The sequence below is a fragment of the Ascaphus truei genome, chromosome 1, assembly GCF_040206685.1.
Source record: "Ascaphus truei isolate aAscTru1 chromosome 1, aAscTru1.hap1, whole genome shotgun sequence".
In the NCBI taxonomy this organism is placed as follows: domain Eukaryota; kingdom Metazoa; phylum Chordata; class Amphibia; order Anura; family Ascaphidae; genus Ascaphus; species Ascaphus truei.
In genome coordinates, this window is record NC_134483.1 from 132498531 (window position 1) to 132517163 (window position 18633).

Genomic DNA, 18633 nt, shown 5'->3' on the forward strand with positions numbered 1-18633 from the left:
CCATCCTGCGGGCCAACAGAAAGCTTTGATGTCATCAGTGTGGTTTCCTATTGGCCCATGTGATGTGGGAGCTTCAAACTTGAAAGCTTGCTGAGCAGGATCAGCTACCGGCACCTACTTCAGAGGTATCTCCGGTAATAAGGGGTCACCGTAGCTGAAATGAACGAGATTCAGTTCCGGAGAACTCTGCTTCAATTCTATATATGAAAAAAAAACAAAAACTTGAAAACACAATTTGCTGTTGGAGACTGCTCCTTTAATAAACGTAATGGCATACATTATATTGTACTGTATACTTGTAGATATAAATATATAATGTATATATCAAAGAAAAAAACAGGGGTGCTCCCAGTCTGGAAATAGGAATATAACAGTGATAAATTCAAGCTTGTGATGTACCGAGTACCGGGTAATTACCCAGTACCCAGCTTACCCGGCACTTTTTAAGATACCTGGAAATTACTCGGACCCGGCACCAGGGGGCTGGAATCTGCACCGGGTAAGAACCAGCACCGGGTAATTTCCGTTCTGCTTTCCCTCTTACCTGCACACGGCGGTGGAGGGTGAGGAAGACAGTTGCGGAGGGTGAGGAGGACAACGGCGACATCGCGGTAGCAGCAGCAGACATCCTGGTGGAGGTGGCAGCAGAGGACATCCTTTTTGTACCGGTGGGAGTAGCAGGACACATCACAGCTGATGCTGGTGGGAGCCAGCTCCTCCCCTGCTGTCCAATAGTAACGCTCCTGCTCCAGTCACATGGTTCCCCGGGTCCCACCGGCAACAACTGTGATGTGTTCCGCTGCTCCCTCTGGCCCAACAAGGATGTCCTCTGCTGCCACCTCCACCAGTATGTCTGCTGCTGCTACCACAATGTTGCCGTTGTCCTCCTCACCCTCCGCAGCGGTCTTCCTCACCCTCCACCGCCGTGTGCAGGTAAGAGGGAAAGCAGAACAGAAATTACTCTACAAGGACGTCCTCTGCTGCCACCACCACCAGGATGTCTGCCGCTGCTCCCACGATGTCACCGTGGTGCTCCTTACCTTCCGTAGCGGTCTTCCTCACCCTCCGCTGATGGCTGCAGGTAAGTCTATGCAACCAGGCCGGATACCCAACCTGGTAAAATGTCTATTTTTTGGCGGGTACCCGGTACCCATTACCCGGTAATTTTCAGGACTCGATACAACACTAATTCAAGCCACAGGGGGAAGATCGAAGTTGAAGGGGGAGGAAGGAAGAGGGACCCTACAATTAGAATTACGTGTACATATTTTTTATTTTTGTTGAAATAACTTAGATCACTCTTATTGATCTGCGTTATTTCATCTCATCTTTCCTTCCTGGGAGTGCAGATGACATGATCCAACCAGTGGAGGCTGAGTGAAAGCCCCTCTAGCTGTGCAGGATGCTATTTTCAGATCCCTGGACCACCCACATACAGAGATGCTTTTTTGTAAAGGTGCTGGCATTACTTTCTGGTATTTAAATACCCTTCAATTACGTGGGCCAATAGGAAGCCACAATAGATGATGTTGAAGCTTCATATTGGAAGACATGGGAGATTTAACCTGCCATTTTGTGTCCCCTGGCAGGGATTAAGCATTGGTACCCTTACCGATACCTGTCTCAGAAACCGTGTCCCTGAACATTTAAGTCCTGGAACTTAAAATAGCGTGGTTCAGTTCTGGAGATCACCTGACTCCCATCCTTTGAAAATAAAAAAAAGTGAGTGGGGCGAAGCAAAAAATGGAAAGCAGCCGGAATTGCTGCTATTGTCTTGTTGTAGCTAATACTGTAAAACATCTATTTTAGTGCTTCTGTGCGTAACTTACTTATACAACAATCCTTGGGGGTAGGGAACGCCCCCCACCCCCCACAACCACCCTTCTTTAAATAATGCATATACACGTGATTGCAAAAAACAGGTTGCAGCTTTATTACAAATATACACGATATAACCAAAAACTAGGGTACCCTGCTAAGTTACTCCATAATCCATCCATAAACTCATGGGATACCCACAGCTTGTAACCATTTGGCAAGAAGCCATCCAAGCCACTTGGCCCCAAACAACCACCACTGGAAGGTCACTGCCATACCTGCTGCCCAAACCAAGTATGATCCCACTTTCCCCCAAACTACAGGAGGTACCTTGGACCTCCACCCAAGAAAGCAACTTTACACCATGGTCCTTTCCCCTGCTAATGCCTTCCCACCAAGCTGCAAGAAAAGATTACACAATTAAAACCCAAGAATCCCATCAATAACATTTTCAAAACAGGGAGTATTGGTAATAGCTTCTTACAGGTTTGGATTTGAAGAGCAAATTCTTTCCACAGCAATAATATCACCTAGACCCCTCCTTACTCCTCCACCCTTCATTAATATCACCGAGACCCCCTCCTTACTCCACCTTCCTTCACCCCAACTTGCAACATTAGTCTCCCCCCATGCCCCCACTCGGCCAGCAGTCATGTTGCCCTTTGTGTAGGGGCTCCGGGCCTTGCTTACATTTTTCTTGTTATAACAAGTAATAGTAAGGACATAGTGTTACAATATTCCTAATGAAATATGAAGTACTTCATCTATTTTATCCATTTATATTCCATTTTTAGTGTCTCTCATAAAAATGTTGTTGTGTCTAAGAATTGAGGTGTCTCCAACAGATAAAAATACATCAACCACAAATATGCTTCTGAAGAAACTCCAAGCAAGAAAAAGGAAATCGGATTTTAATGTTAAATATCTAGATTAAACTACTTATGAAATATGGAGACACACAGCATTTTGGCTGAAATAATTCCTCTTGATTCCATCGTTTAATCCAACTGGCAGCTCTTACTAAGCATCTAGCACAGCCCGCTGTTGTAGCTCTGGGCTTTCTCACTGTCCCCACACAGACCTGCCGCTGTGTTTGCTTTGTATTTCATTGTTAAAGCACTGGTGTTTACAATATTAAATTATGAAACCAATTACCTAGAGAACCAACTCCTTAGCACAAAGTCATTGCTCAAAGTTTCTTGGGAGTTGAAATAGTTTCGTCTTTGGACTCTCCACTTTTCGTTGTTATGCCCTTCACATCACAGAGGTTACTCTCCCACATTCAGCACTTGGCAGGATTAGACCCATTCTCTTACGGTTTACATTTTATCAGCACTAATCTGTGGGGGGGAAAGAGACAAATTATTGACTGCCCACTGGGCAATAGTTGTCCCTCTTTTTATTGTACGCTGTAGTTTGTAGATGCAACATCTGTATGTCTTTAGCTGTTTGTAATAGCAGAAGCACATCTGCATAACTCAGAGCCTCTGGAATGATGAGATATGAGATAGCTACAAGTTTCAAGAGAAACATTTTCTGTTTTTCTGCACAAGATATAAATCTTTCTAAAAGAGGTTGAGTTGTGTAAATATCATAGCCGGCCAACAGAAGCTACAATTCTCATATGACTAGAGAAATAATGAATTTCACATTGAATATGAAGGCACAGTGTTTATTTTCTTCTGTTTAATTGCCCCTGTGCACAATCCCAGTGCTGTGCTATTGCACTTTGCATTAATGTGCATGTTAAGTACTCTCCTTTGTGTTGTTAAATGGGCAGATACAACAAGAGGTGGTATGTACTTCTTCCCGGTAACAAGTTAAATATCCTTGAACAGAAAATATTATTTAACAGCAGAAAGTAAGAAACGATGTACTAAAATCAGATCTGAATTTTTTTCTGTCAGGCTACATTTTAGGGCTAAGAAAAATGAGTGCAAACCTTCATAAAATGTGTGTCGTATCTATGAAGGCATATGACGCATAGTTCATTGGTTGAAATGCATTTTGAGGCATTGTGACATGTTACATACCGGATTCATTCAAATGAAAACAGAATGTATTTAGAACTACTGTACTTTTTAGTAAATATTAATTATTACTGTAATATTATTTATAAGACATACTGTAAAAATAATACATGTTGTTAACCTAAATAAAAAACAATCTGTGGTGCATCAAATATATTTTTATTTGATACACAGCAACTTAATTATGCACTTAATAATATTAACAGACTTAATAGGGTTTATACCAGGTTGAACTTTGGAGATTATTTTGAGGCATTTTCCTTTTATGGGGCACACAGTAACAAATATACCATTTACATCTTTACGCCTAGCGCTATTCATTTCATGACACAACCATTTTTTGCTTCGATCGGACTGGCCATTCTGTTGGTGCAGTAACCCTGATCACCCAATAGAAAACGAGAAAGTGCACAGGATGTACATACCTGTGTCCATGCCGTAGCAGGTTACATAATTAGGGCGCTGTAAAGGTTAATGGACCAGCAAGATAATTATTCATAGATGTGCAAAGTCCACCTAACATGCATACTCTGACCTCTGTGAAGAACTCTCGTATTGGTTCATTAAAAGTATCAGAGCATTTTATGAGTGCACACTTTTCCAGCATCACAACAGTTTCTAGAGTTTTGAACTATATATTACAGGGAGAGTATTCTTCAACAATTTGAATGTTCTATGGGTTGAGAATAGCCAGGAAAATTGTAATTAATGATTTTTTTTTTTAAATCTATATTTTTTAATAACATCATGTGCAGTGTGACATGTGTAATGACATATGTATTTAGTCAAGTGGTTTTTTTTTCAATATGCTGAATCTGTTTGACAATGAGGACCACAATGTATGAGCAGTTATAATTATAAATGCATCAATGCAAATCAGTATATAGAAGGCATATACTACTTAAAACAATATGCCTATTAAAACTTACATCATAGTAAACGTACCTCTTTTCGTTTAGACAGTGATCATACATATGTCAGTGGGAACTATAGATATGGGCCCTTTCACTTTGGTTTTGTTTCGTTGGAACTTGATTGGTTTTTGATTTCTTGTAAATAAGTTTGCCAAATTTATTAAGACAGAAAAAAATGGAAAAAAGGAGCTTAACATCCAAGCTTTACGGCAACATTTCCAAACCTGTCCTATCTTTATATGCACTCTATACATACCCTGTTCAGAAAATAATAGGCCTCCTATTTTTCCTTCAAATTGTGCAGAAAAATAAGAACATTTTCATGAAAATGTGAGCAATTATAGGTGTCACAGTAGATTAATCCAGTTAAGAATTATTTGCTCATCTAAAACATTCTTTGGAATTGATGATGACATGATGACCTCAAGTGCATAGTTACAAAATGGTGTTTAGCGAAGGAGATAAGCACTTTATAAAGTGCTTGGAACAAGAATTATGGTCCAAAATGGTCATGATGAAGGATAGTCGCTAGAAGGCCTGAAAAAAATTATTTATGTTGTCAAGAGTGAGAGCAGCTAGATCAGCTCATTATGGATTGTGCAATCAGACAGTAATGTTCTCGTCTCCCGGCGTAGTTATCTGGTACTTGTTGACTTTATACAGTACAATCATTTCGTTAACATCAGTTGATTGTCTACATTGTGTTTCTTATATAGTGCTAATCTACATAACAGACCTACAATTGTGCACATTTTCATGGGGATTGAGCGAGAAATATATAAACTATGATGAAAATCTAAAGGGTCCATTTTTTCCTGAACACACTGTGTATATAGATAGATACAGTATAACATTTAATTTATCCGTACAAACGATATGATACTATCTTGTATAAACGGAAAGTGCAAACACGTTTGACCTGCAAAATATAGACAGGGTTGCCCAACTATAAAATAGTCATGACAATTGTTAATGTTGTACCTTTTCCTGCCAGTAGTACAGAAGTGCGGCTTTATTCTTTATTAGGACAGATTGTCAGGGTTTTACTATATATACATGCAACACAGGAGGAAACTTCCAGAACATTAAGAAATACCAACACACAAGCAAATGTATATGTTACTGTATGTGCATTTATACTCTCAGCACAACTACACAGTTCCAGAGAGTGTTTGAATAGTGTGTGACCAAAGAAGGATACATTCAGACAGGGTAAGAAAACAATGTCAAATATTTAGCATTTGTTTTGGTCTAAATGGTTGCATTATTGTGAACAAACATGATCAAAATATAAGATTTATGGTGTGGGAGTATAACATTTACACAGATCATCCATCTTACTATATTAATAAATATATATTTATATATTTATTGCAGGATTTTGATATATGAGGTGTTGATGAGGGTTGTTTATGTTCACTTACTCATTTTTACATCGAGTTCTGTTTTTGTTTTTTTATGATTTATCTGAAAATTATCGCACAATGCTATAGACTTTTTTGTTTTCCCCTTAATTTTTTTGTAACAATTATTCTGGTAACAAAAATAAAAATATATGTTGTAAATAACAGTGGTTACAATGTCACTATACTAAATATAAACAGCTCGATTGTAACATGAAGTTAAATAGTATTACTGCCAGATGGGAAATGGAAACCCCAGAAATTGAGCTAATAAAATAAGTATACTGTAGTACATTGGTATTGTAACCAAAAATCTAATCATCGAAAATTACAGCTACAACACTAATCAGTCTGGTTTATGTCTATACAAGATCCGAGACCCTGTGAGAAATTGTTTTCTCACGATTCTTTGTCCTGTACCATGTGTTTTTCTTTTTCTTTTATTTGGGTCATTATGTATGGCAAAGAAGAGATTCAGGAGTTAGACCATAAGATGACAGTAAAGGAAATTGCCACTGTATGCTATGCAGCGATAAAGGTAAATGATATATTATAATATTTTATATAGGTGGTTAATACAGGAGTATTTAAAGCAGTAAAACGTGAAATCTTATGTGTTTTTTTTTTTTTTAAATAAATCCGTTCTGTATTATTAGGTAATAGTGACTATTTTTTTTAATTGAACTCCTAATGCCATTTTTAATGAGTTTTAATAGACTGAGCATCCTTTGATTTCTACAACAGGTTTTAGCCCAGCTTCCCAGCAGTGCAAGATCTTTGCCACACTTTCCTGTTTGTGATAATTTGTTAATTTCCCCAGCAGTTTGAGCTTTAAACTGTAACAATTGCTAATGTTACTTTAGCAATATCAGGATTCATTGTAGCTGCTGAGTTACACTGACTGAAGGATTAATTGAAACTGAAGGCAGCCATTTGGTTAGACACATAATCAGGAATTTTTACAGATTTATAACAGCAGCACCAAACGATTGCCAGTTTTGGTAAGAATGAAGAATTATACATTGTCACATGTTTTACATATAAAAATAAGAAAAAAAAGGGGGGGGAGGGATTAGGAATGTAGTATTGCTGCTTTAACGCTAAGAAAATACGCATAGCGAGGTACTAAGGCTGGGACGTCTTCAGAAGCTCAGCTTGATGTCAGCTGTGTTCTGTTGCGGCTCTGTCATTTCCGGGTGCTGCGAGCGGTCAGTCATGATACATAAGAACTGTTGGACTGTCAGGTCTCATCTGGATAAAGTGGATGCCAGTTTTATCAGTTTTATATGTAAGTGCATGCATTTGTTGCGTGTCTTATGAATACATTTATTACCACTCACCTCTGGGGCGCTGTGTCTTCTCTTTCCCTTAAAACATACCTGCTTAGCAAAGCATATGAGTAGCTCGGTGGCTGATACTTTACACCTCATACATTGACTTCGGCCCCTTGCAGACGCATTTACCAGAACGCCTTCCTAGTGTCTCTGTACATTCTTCCTACGTACCAATTAGATTGTGACTTCTGCAGGGCAGGGACTCCTTTTCCTAAATGTCACTTTTATGCCTGAAACACTTATTCCCATTGTGTTATTTGTATTATTTGTTATGTATACTGTATGATTATGTCATATGTATTACTGCTGTGAAAGGCTATGTATGGCGCTATATAAGTAAAGATATACGTGCATACATACAGTGGTACTTGCTACATGGAGTGATAGTGGAGGACATGCGGAGTCACTGGGGACACTTAGATATAAAGCTGGCTACATCCGTATATGTAGATGAGAAGTGTTCCAGTAGATATAAACATGGACACATTTAGATTTTTTGTATAATAATAATGTAACTCAGCATGTAAGCAGCACCAGATTTTTCAGACACAGTGGGGGGTTATTCATTAAACTGTAATAGTGCCGATTGAGGCACTATCGTAAAGAAACTCACTGAATAAACCTAAATGAGTCCCAGCTGTGGAAAGCTCACAATTTCATTTTGGTGCCGGGGTGACAGGGGATAAAGTGACTCGCTCAAGGTCACAAGGAGAGCGGACACTGAGATTTCAACTGGGCATACCCACCTCAAAGACAGTGTTCTTACCACCAAGCTATTCCTTGATACCCCAATGGGCACCATCCACACTACTCAAAGAAATGCAGTGCTGTCCCCGATTTCCCACTTAAGAGGCCAAATGTGACAGTGATTCTACAGTAAATCAGATTTCCGAATACGCTGATGATTGTGACTTTGCGGTGATCAGCGGTAAAGCTGCCAAAACAATTTGCCCTGGAAAGGGGATTGAAATGGGATCATGTAGCAAACGTCCCAGCACCTGGCAGCATAATTAAAAATATCAAAAGTATACAAAAATGCTCTGAAAGTTGTAAATTACATCATCCCCTGTACCTGTTAGGTTTCCATCAAACCTATGGCATGCTACTGATATTGATATTACCTCCCGAGGGCGTGCTCAAAGAGGCTGTTCATCAAGTTTTTAACATGTGGTCCTTTGGTTTATTTATTATATTTCTCTGTATACATTATTTCTGTAAGTTACAGTACAATGCTGCGTGGTGCAAGAAGTACTTTAAGATACTTTGAAATCATTAAATCAGAGAGTACTGTAGTTTCAAAAGTAATGCTAAAGTGAGATGATAGCTTTAATGTATAAGCTCGTCATCCTTTTTTTTTTTCTCAATAGGTTATGATAATTTTCTTGGTCACATAACCTAGGTAGAGATGTGCAAATGAGGTCAATGTGCAAAATTATTATTATTTTTTTCTTTTTAAATTCTTGTCTGAACATTTGACAAAGTTTCAGCACTTTTCCGTTTGCCGGTTTTCGCAGAGTTGAAGGTGATTTTGCCAATTTCGTTAGTATACCAACATTACGCAAAAATGCCCGTACAGTATGTGAAAGGTCATATGACATTGCTATTCTCTGCAGTAAATTAAATTCAAGCCAATATTAAGAGTCCAGCAAACTTTTTTTGGAGGGGGGGGGGAGATTTCTAATACTTGGACAAATATTTGCGAATGTTGCCAACTTCACAAAGTTGACATGAGCAGCTCAGCATTAGCAAGTTTTGCTAACTTGTGCAACATTTTGCACATATCTAGGGCCTAATTCACTATGTTCTGAAGCACCAGCAGCAAAAAACTTCTAGTCAAGGACAGCACAGTGATCAACCATATGGGGAGAAGTGCAAACTTTTGTGTGCTTATCAAACTGTCAATTTCACTGTTTTTGGATTGGCACAAAAGTTTGCATCTATCCAGATTTTTCCAGGTTCACTTAACGCTAAAAGTCAATGAACATTGCATGTACAAATAATTGATGCTTTAGAAGTGGCTGCTTCTTTCCTGTCTATGAAAAAGCAAAACAGTGAATTTTCAACCATCTATAATGTTTAAGCGCCAAACGTGCAATCTAAATTTTCGAAGTTTTTTCAAACTTCTTGGAAACGATGGAAACGCAAATCTTGGAAGGTTCATACATCTCTACTTATTTATTTGGGGCCAAAATGGTACTGAAAACACTCACATAAAAACCACCCTGGCGAGGTAAGTTCAGGAGACTTGGAGTTGGTGAATCCACTAAAGGCTTTTATTCAGCCAAACAGGGCACCAGCAACATACAGCTTTCAGAAAGCCAGTCTAGTACATGAAAGACTATTTACATTCTGTATATACAAAGTGGGTTTCCATGTTCTGGTCAGGCACCCATACCTGAGACCTGCGCACAGCGTCGGCAGCACAGCTATCTCCCAGCAGCCCCAACCTCATCAACTACCAGGTCATTACATACAACTACTTTTTCATATTGTATGTCTAGAACTGGGTCCTCCCTCTGTCTAGCCCTGAAATCAGGCAGGGCGAATTGCACCAGCCTTATGACCATAGGTCTTCCTTTCCCCTTCCTTTTTAAGGTCCTTTCTGACAGGCTTCAGCTGTGTCTGTTAATCACCTTGCCTTCGCCAGGAAGGTGTTAAAACCTTGCTGTCCGAGGTCCAACAGCCTTGACTGGTAGTAGGTACTTCCCTGTTACAAACCCCATAGAAGAAACCAAACATATTCACAAGAAGGAACAGGAATATGAAGGGTAGAACAGTTTATGCTTCATTATACTTTTAGTAAATTACATCTTTATCATGTAATCAAATGTAATAGAGTAAAAAAACAAAAAATGATAAAATGCTGAAAATATAATCTGGATTAATTTCAGACACATTTTCTCGTAAAATATGACACCACAGTAGTAGCAAGATATTCCTGAGGAGGCCTTCATGGGCGAATCGCAATGTTTTACATTTGCCCAAAATCATAGGGACAACCCGCATCAGTCAAGCTCCAAATCTGGAAACATTGTGAAACCGGACGTGACGCAGTCGGTTGTCGGACTGGAAGTCTAACAGGGGGGCATGCAGGAGAGTAGTGGTGCCATGTTACATGCTGGGCTTTATTGAACAAATGGTGTGTGTGTGTGTGTGTGTGTGTGTGTGTGTGTGTGTGTGTGTGTGTGTGTGTGTGTGTGTGTGTGTGTGTGTGTGTGTGTGTGTGTGTGTGTGTGTGTGTGTGTGTGTGTGTTATATACTCTGTACATTGATTTTATTGATTAAACTGTGTAGCACTATTATTCTATTTTTCTCCTATATGAAGAACCGGAGAAAATCTGGACAGTATATAAAGACTTCATATAATCCTTATATATGTACTGTAGATGCATATAGGACCCCTGTTTCACTTTTTTTTGCATATTGCTGGATATATTACACTACATATATTTTTGGTTTCCTACTCTTTTTTTCCTGTTGCGCCCCCAACTGAGAAGATTTGAAACTTGGATTTGTGGAGGAGCTCAGGGAGAGCGGCATAAGTTAAAGAGAGTCTTTAAAAAAAATGTTTATCGCTTTAAATTAAAAAAAATATTATCTCATTTGACAGACAATTGCCCTAGAGAACAACCTACTATAGATATAGAGCTACTGGGAATAGCTGTTTATTTGTTACACACCAAGTTTATTCCAAGAGGTTTCAACGTATCTCAGACACAGGTACTCTCAAAACTACAAGAGACCAATATATATTTGTGTTCTGCGATACCTTCATTCAATAGATTGTGTAGCCACACCTCAAACACCACTCACTATTGTGTTTTTGATTTTTTTACATTGCTCCCGCCTCTTATTTTAATAACATTTCAATACAATTATATTTTTACGTTTATTATTTACCATCTGTAGTGTACCATTAAGGGATTTCAATACTCCCTAGTACCCCAGAGCACCTTTTTTTTCTATATTACACTATATTTGTTTTTTGTTTTATTTGTTTCCTACTCTTTTTTCCTGTGGCGCCCCCATCTGAGGAGACGATTTGAAACTTGGATTTCTGGAGGAGTTCAGGGAGAGCGGCATAAGTTAAAGGAAGTGTTTTAAAATATATATATTTATCACACTTTAAATTAAAAAATAATTCCAATGTCTAATTTGTGTTATAATAGATTAGGATTGACACTTAAAATTATTTTGAAGTCAATTTTCACCTTTACCTACAGTATGCTAAAATCCACTTAGCAGACGATACTTCGGAAGTATGTAAAATATTGCTTCAGCTAGAACTTACATTCCTTGTTCTCATCGCCTCCTCTCTTTTCTCTGACGTAAATATGCAGACTGCTGTATTTCAGCTAGAGGCAGCATACATCAGTTAAATGCCTGCATATTTTATCGAGAGGTCCTGAAACACGTGAATGCCATGTAATGACATATGTCAAGCATGTCAGTGATTTATTATTCTGGCCTTTAGTGTATGCATCAAATGTACTGTGAAGAAAACTTTTTTTTTTTTTTAATATGTCAAACTTGATACATTGGCTACAAGCAAATGCAATGTAATTTACAACTCAGACTTGAGTGACATCTAGAAGCAAATTAAATATTGCACGACATGCTAAAAGCAATGCATGCATATATTATTATTTGTGCACCAAGTAACCCCTGTCTCCTAACTTCTCCTACTAGTCTTCATACAATGTAGCTATTGCATTGCAGCTATTGATTGCTCATGTACAGTATACTGGTTAAAATGAATGCAAAGTACTTAAGCACACAGTCCAAGACTTTAATATAAGAGTCTCTTGAGACCTGACATTGCCTATAAATATGAAAAATTGCTGCAGCATTTACTAAATTGAGTATTAACCTCAGGCCTTCAAGTGCTTAGACTCATTCTGGGACCACCCACAAAGCCAGCCATCTAAATCTTCTCCAATAAAAACAGAACACCCAAAACAGTATAGTCTCTCCAATAAGTACATCTGCTGCCCTATACTTCCTATCCCAAATGTCATCTCATTCTACAAGGGTGAATAATCCCATTGGTTGTTATTAATACAGGTCAAAAAGCTTTTGGGGCAGGCACCACATACAATTGAGCAATGGTCTGTTTAGAGGGGCTAATTAAAGAGTGATTCTGAAAGGAGAGAAAAGGCTCAGGGGATTAAAGTATATACAGTACAGTGCTATGCAGCATATACAGGTGACAGGGTGACATTTCCCATCAAACATGACCTGCCGATTTAAAACTACAAACCCGCATTTCAGTCAGAGCTAACGAAAAATAAACGTATCGTAATGATCTGTTTCAATTAGTTTGACTAAATTACAGAAGACTAGGGAGATAATTCTGCGTAGTCTGAAGCGGCAGTTCATGCCACTTTCAGCCAGATATACCATTTGATTTTCAGCTGAAAACGGCATAGATGGCCACTTTGGACTATATAGAATAAGGTCTGCAGGTATCCCAGCTTTCAAGGAACCAAATCAGATAGATTGATGGGTTCTCTACCAAAAAATAACATTTTATGGAAAGTATAAGTGAGGCTAAATTGAGGTCTATGGGGCCTGTTCCAGTAGCGCCAAAGTTGTCGTTACCAAACCACACGGTTTGAAATCTTCAGAAGTCACGAAATGAAATGTGAGAAAAAACCCTATTCTCTATTACAAATCGTATCTTCTAAACTGCTTCTAAAAACAGTGACAAACTACACGACGTGCACATTGCCAGTATTGGACTTGCTTATGAGGCAGGGGGAAGGGGGAGATCCAGTTTATTAGTATCTCCAGTTGTATATATATCCCCTCATACCTACTTCCACATAAATTCGGGTGAAATGCCTATGTTGCAAAAAGAGGACACCTGAAATACCCTGGGAGATATGCTAATAGCTATGCAAAGTATATTTAAATGAGCCACCTCCTAAAATATTTGAAGGGGGTACTGGTGTTAGACCCAACAATATCAGAACTCATAACCACTACTAATCAGAGCATCAGCTCTACCATTGAACTAAACCAGATGCTGGGGAATCTCTACTGTCACATATCTCCCAGGGGTCTCAAGTGTGCTCCGTTCTGTGCACAAGGAACATTTGAGCTGGCTAGCAAGAAGTTGAAATGGTCTGTTTTTAAAGGAAGCTAGGGGAAGTAGGGATAGGTGTGGCTAGCAGTTCTCAATAGTATGCTGTGACAATAGCATTTCGCAGCATCTGGTTTAGTTCAATGCTAGAGCTCTTGCCCTGACCACCAGCACACAAAAGCCCTATTTCAGGCTCTGGACGGCACTCACAATTACTATCTCGCCACTTTGTTTGAATCGATTTAGATTTAGCCTTTTGCACTTTTCGGAGCTACTAGAATACAGCTAGTTTGCAAAAAATATGAGTTTGGTCATTCTGCATGGATTTGCACAGCCAGAATGAAACAAGTTCTAAAAAAAGCCTATTCCGCATGGTTTGGACATGTAAGAAGAGCTTACAGAAAAGCAAAGCAGGCCAATCCACTTCTACAGTGCACTTTAGAAGCGCTTTGTCACAATTCAGAGCTACTAGAACAGGGCCCTATGAGGCAGCTGATTCTAAATAGCAGTGAGACTGACTTTAAATCAATGAGACTCACAAAAAATCAGCAAGAGCTGAGCGCTATGGATCTGTGAGTTTAACCATGTTTATGGGTTGACGGCAATAGGAAAGAGTAGACAGGTTATACAACATATGTTTATTTTTCAAGCAATGTTGTTATTCTAAGAGGTCAGAGGAGCTATGGTCGGAGGACCAACAGGAAAAATATAAAACAAACATTGTGGCAAAAATCCTTAAAAAATACAATTTATCTTTCTAGTTGGTGTCTCATTTTTACTTGCAGCTACAAAACTGAAAACAAAGCAAGCCAAGCATATCGGAAGCCATAATTTACGTCCCATAAAACAGCTCTAGATTTCATGGGGAAATATTTAATTACATTAAACATGTAAATCTAAACGGCATATGTTAGAGCCACTAAATCAGTGTTCACACACTCATTGCTTTCTGAAATCTGTTTTTATTTTCAGTGTGCAGGGATTAAGGCAATTTGGCCAAGGAGTTAGTGATATAATTAATAGCTTTTGCAAAGCATGTTTTGGGACGTAAAAACACACAGCCAAACAATGTGAATAGACTAAACTTAGCTAACCCGATAACCTGCCATAAAAGTGATAAATATGTCATAGACTTAAACTAAAATGGAATTTCTCTGGTGTATTCTTATTTTTGATGGATTTATTCTGAAATGCAGTCCTCATAGCTGAAGACAGCAAATAAAAAGTATAATCAGGAAAGCATGAATAATAAACATTGAAAGATAGCTTTATGAACTGCTATAAAACAAATCCCTGTTTGGAAGCCCCTTGAAAATAAACATGCAGCAACTCTTATAAAAGGAGTGTTGATTTTGAATACGCAAGATTGTGTACTCAACTTCACTTTAGAAAATCACTTTATATCCCTGTGCGGAACACACTTTAACACAAGTTTCCTTTTAAATTCAAATACATGTTTTATTCCTAGTAAAAAAAATGACTTCAAGCAGCAGTCTGCCCTGCTCACAATTTTGCATGTTTTTTTCAACCTGAACTGAGGGTCCGTCAGAGCTAATCCGTGGTTCCACCGTCGGGGGTCGTCCTGGTTCCCGAGCAACTAACAGTTTTCTCCACTGGGCCATATTTGTAGTGTTTTTGTGTCATCATCTGCACACAAATATCTCGGGATCCTAGTGGTCCCTGGAGGACGGGGGACAATAGCCAGCCAGACGCAGGAACCCGGTAGCGGATAACTTCAGTGTAGTGTCCAGTGTAGATACACTGCAGCAGCCTCTGTGAACGCCTCAGGAGCCCGGGGAGCACGAGGGACGCCGCCTTCCTCTCAATCCGGCGTCACACAGTGCGTTCTCGGCTCCAGGTACCGCGAGAACTCAGTGACGTCAGAGGATTCGACCGGAATTAGTTCCCATGAAAACAACGGGTGGACGGCTGAGATAAGTGCTTCCAAAGAAGCAATAAAATGCTATAGCAAGCCAGTGAGTGGAAAAATAGTAAAACTGGGCAGTACACCTGCACAAACACTCTCTACGCATTTCGTCTCAAAGAGACTTCATCTACACTGGACACTACACTGAAGTTATCCGCTACCGGGTTCCTGCGTCTGGCTGGCTGAGTTTTACTCAAAAATGCTTTTTATTAAGCTGTGTTTGTGAGTGTGCATTTTTAAATCCTTGACTCCATAAATTTATTGTTATACCTTTTACGCTATGAGTGCGCCTGTTTTTTCTGTGTTTCTATAGATATATATATATATATTTTTTTTTTAAGGAGGATTGGTGCTTTATTAAAACAAATTACAATCCATTACACATTCTTCTGGTACTGCATGTGTTAAATACCAATAAGTAAACAGTTACTATGACTGCATAGCATTAGTTATTGTATTGTGGCAGGTTAGGATGGACTTTTATTAGACCAGTATGATGGGGGAATGGGGGGAGGGGTTACCCTCCTTCTAAGGAAGTAGAAAAAGTAGACATAAAACATATCAGACGGTTTATAATAGGTTTTCCTATGTAACATTACTATGAAGAATTCTCAAGTTGGTACCCCAAGGTAGGTCCTAAAAAATAACTAGGGGTTTGTTAGTTTCTCAACATGTTATATCTGTCTACTTACACATTATCCCTGTGGGTGTCCCTTGAAATAGCCACCACGAAATGGGTTTCAGGCACTTCAGTGTCCTCTTGACATAGTAACTACGTCATATGTTGGTTGCCCATTGTGTATGGGAAATCGCATTCTGTGCTCCTGTAGAGCGCCTAACACAATCTAGCTGTCAGAGCAACAAAAAGGGAGAACACCTCCTTAGGATGACTCTCTTCTATTCTGACCTCAGGAGGGGACTCCTCTTCTGTTCCATTCTCAGGAGTGCTCCAATTGTGTTCTGTCCTCAGGAGGATTAGTCCTCTTCTGTTTTGTCCTGAGGAGGGGACTACTGTTCCATCCTGAGGAGCGGACTACTGTTCTGAGGAGAGGACTTCTCTTCTGTTCCGTCCTGAGGAGGAGACTCCACTTCTGTTACATCCTCGGAAGCCCTCCTCTTCTGCTCCATCCTCAGGAGGGGACTTCTCTTCTGGTCCATCCTCGGGAGGGGACTCCATCATTAGGAGTCCTCCTTTTCCATTGCTCAAAAAGCCAGGTTCGCAGAATGTGATATCTCCAAGAAAATAAGGAACTGGCATATGATGGGGACCCTGGAAAAGCATTGACATGATCACAATGTTCTGGGGGGGGGGGCTGTGGAACTTTGTTGCCGTGGGCCCCTCTGACACACACAGTGTCAAAGACAACCCCAACAAATGGCAGGAAATATACAGCCTTTTTACCAAATCAATGATCAGTCTAACATGAGAGATCGACTGTATAGTGAAGCTCTATTTATATATGCCGTGTGATAAATAAAGCTGAAATCTTCTCAGGAAAGGGGAACACTACTTTACAGTATGTTGAAAAGGGGCCTTGGAGTCAGGGTTTTCCTCCATGAATCAGCATTTCTATATGTAATTAAAGATCAGTCATTGGGAATCATTTACTAAAGGCTCAACTGCAAAACTGGGACAAAACTAATGCAAAAGATTTACACCAGATTTATCAAAGAAAAAACAATTCACATTTTCTGTGGAGTTCCTCTATATCAATAAATACTAAATATTTTTGTATGTTGAAGAAATGTGGCTTACATTACCCTTTTTGGGGTATAGAAAAATGTGATACTTTTGGAGCAAGGTTCTGAATTTCGTTACAAAAAATGTAAACGTTAGACTAGATCTCAGATAAAAATCTATCCCCTTTGGAAATGTAGATTACTGGCTTACCATCGTGCCACATTTAAGTAATTCAGCAGATACAGTATTGCTAATAGCTGCCAGAAAAGCTGTCCTTTATTAATTGGATCAAATCTAACTCGCTGAACATAAATCTACCAGACCAAATTCCTTAATTTACTGCCCTTGGGAAGATTAGATACCAGTGCAGATAAAGAAAACAGAGCGGGTACATTTCTCTATAAATGGAAAGACTTACAAGGGTTTTTGGTTTAAAAGATATTCAAACCTCCTTCGTCAAACCTTTGCCATCTACAGGGTAGTTTTTTTTTTTTTTTTAAAAGAACGTGTTAGGGGAGAGAAGTACAATATGGTGTTACGCTTCCTAAAACGTATATCTTGTCTTAGATCACGGGGTTTCAGCACTCTCCCCAGAGAACCCAGCCAGGTCATGTTCTAAGAATAGACAAACAGTGTTGGACTGAGGAATCCAGGGCTGACATGGAGGGGGGGGGGGGGGGGAAACAGGCTCTAGGAGCCCACTTTCCCACTTTAGGGACTATAACAGCTTAAAAAGTTGTTACAGGTCTTGCAGTATACATTTACAGACTCAGACATACATTAATTGGGGCATATATACAGTATATGCACTTATACAAAAGTAGAGAATGTCCATGGCACTGCAGTTGAAGTAAAAAAGATTTTGTTCAATCCATAAAAGTACACAAAAGTACGTAATGTTTTAAACCAGGCACATTTTCCAGCCTAACCAGCCTGTTGTCAAGCTCCTCAAAGTTGGTTAAAGTAACAGCTCATGCTGACGGAGACATATTTCATCTGCTTACAAATAAATAAGATGCATGGTACACAGCTAGTTCAAGCCCGTAGTAAACGCTGATAAAGCGCCCATCAAGATCCAAAATTCCCCAGCAAAGAACTATAAATTAGTAGTGGTAACAATAAGTCCCCTCAGGAAGTGAAGGTAAGGTGTACAAGCAAAAATGTATCTAATACACAACAGTCATATTAGTAAAGCACAGTTATAAGAAATATAGAAATATATAGCCAAAAGATGGACGATACAAAGCAGAGTAAAACATTGATATCTCCCAAATACACTTGCTATTATAATGCATTTATGTAGCCCTTGTAGACATATATTTGGAGCCAGGTCCCTCACCTCTGCGTCCCGAGGGGATAAGGGACGGCGCGGAAGCCGAATTGCAGCGGCCATTGGAGAAGCTCTTCAAGGGGACTACAGTTCCCAGCAGCCTTAGGGGCT

The 18633-nt window shown here is 39.3% G+C and overlaps 1 protein-coding gene across 2 annotated transcripts in view; it reads left to right on the top strand.

The window, feature by feature from the left end:
• The window catches only part of ADAMTSL1 (ADAMTS like 1), a 943111-nt gene that overhangs the window by 320885 nt on the left and 603593 nt on the right, over nt 1-18633 (top strand). The window lies entirely within an intron of this gene.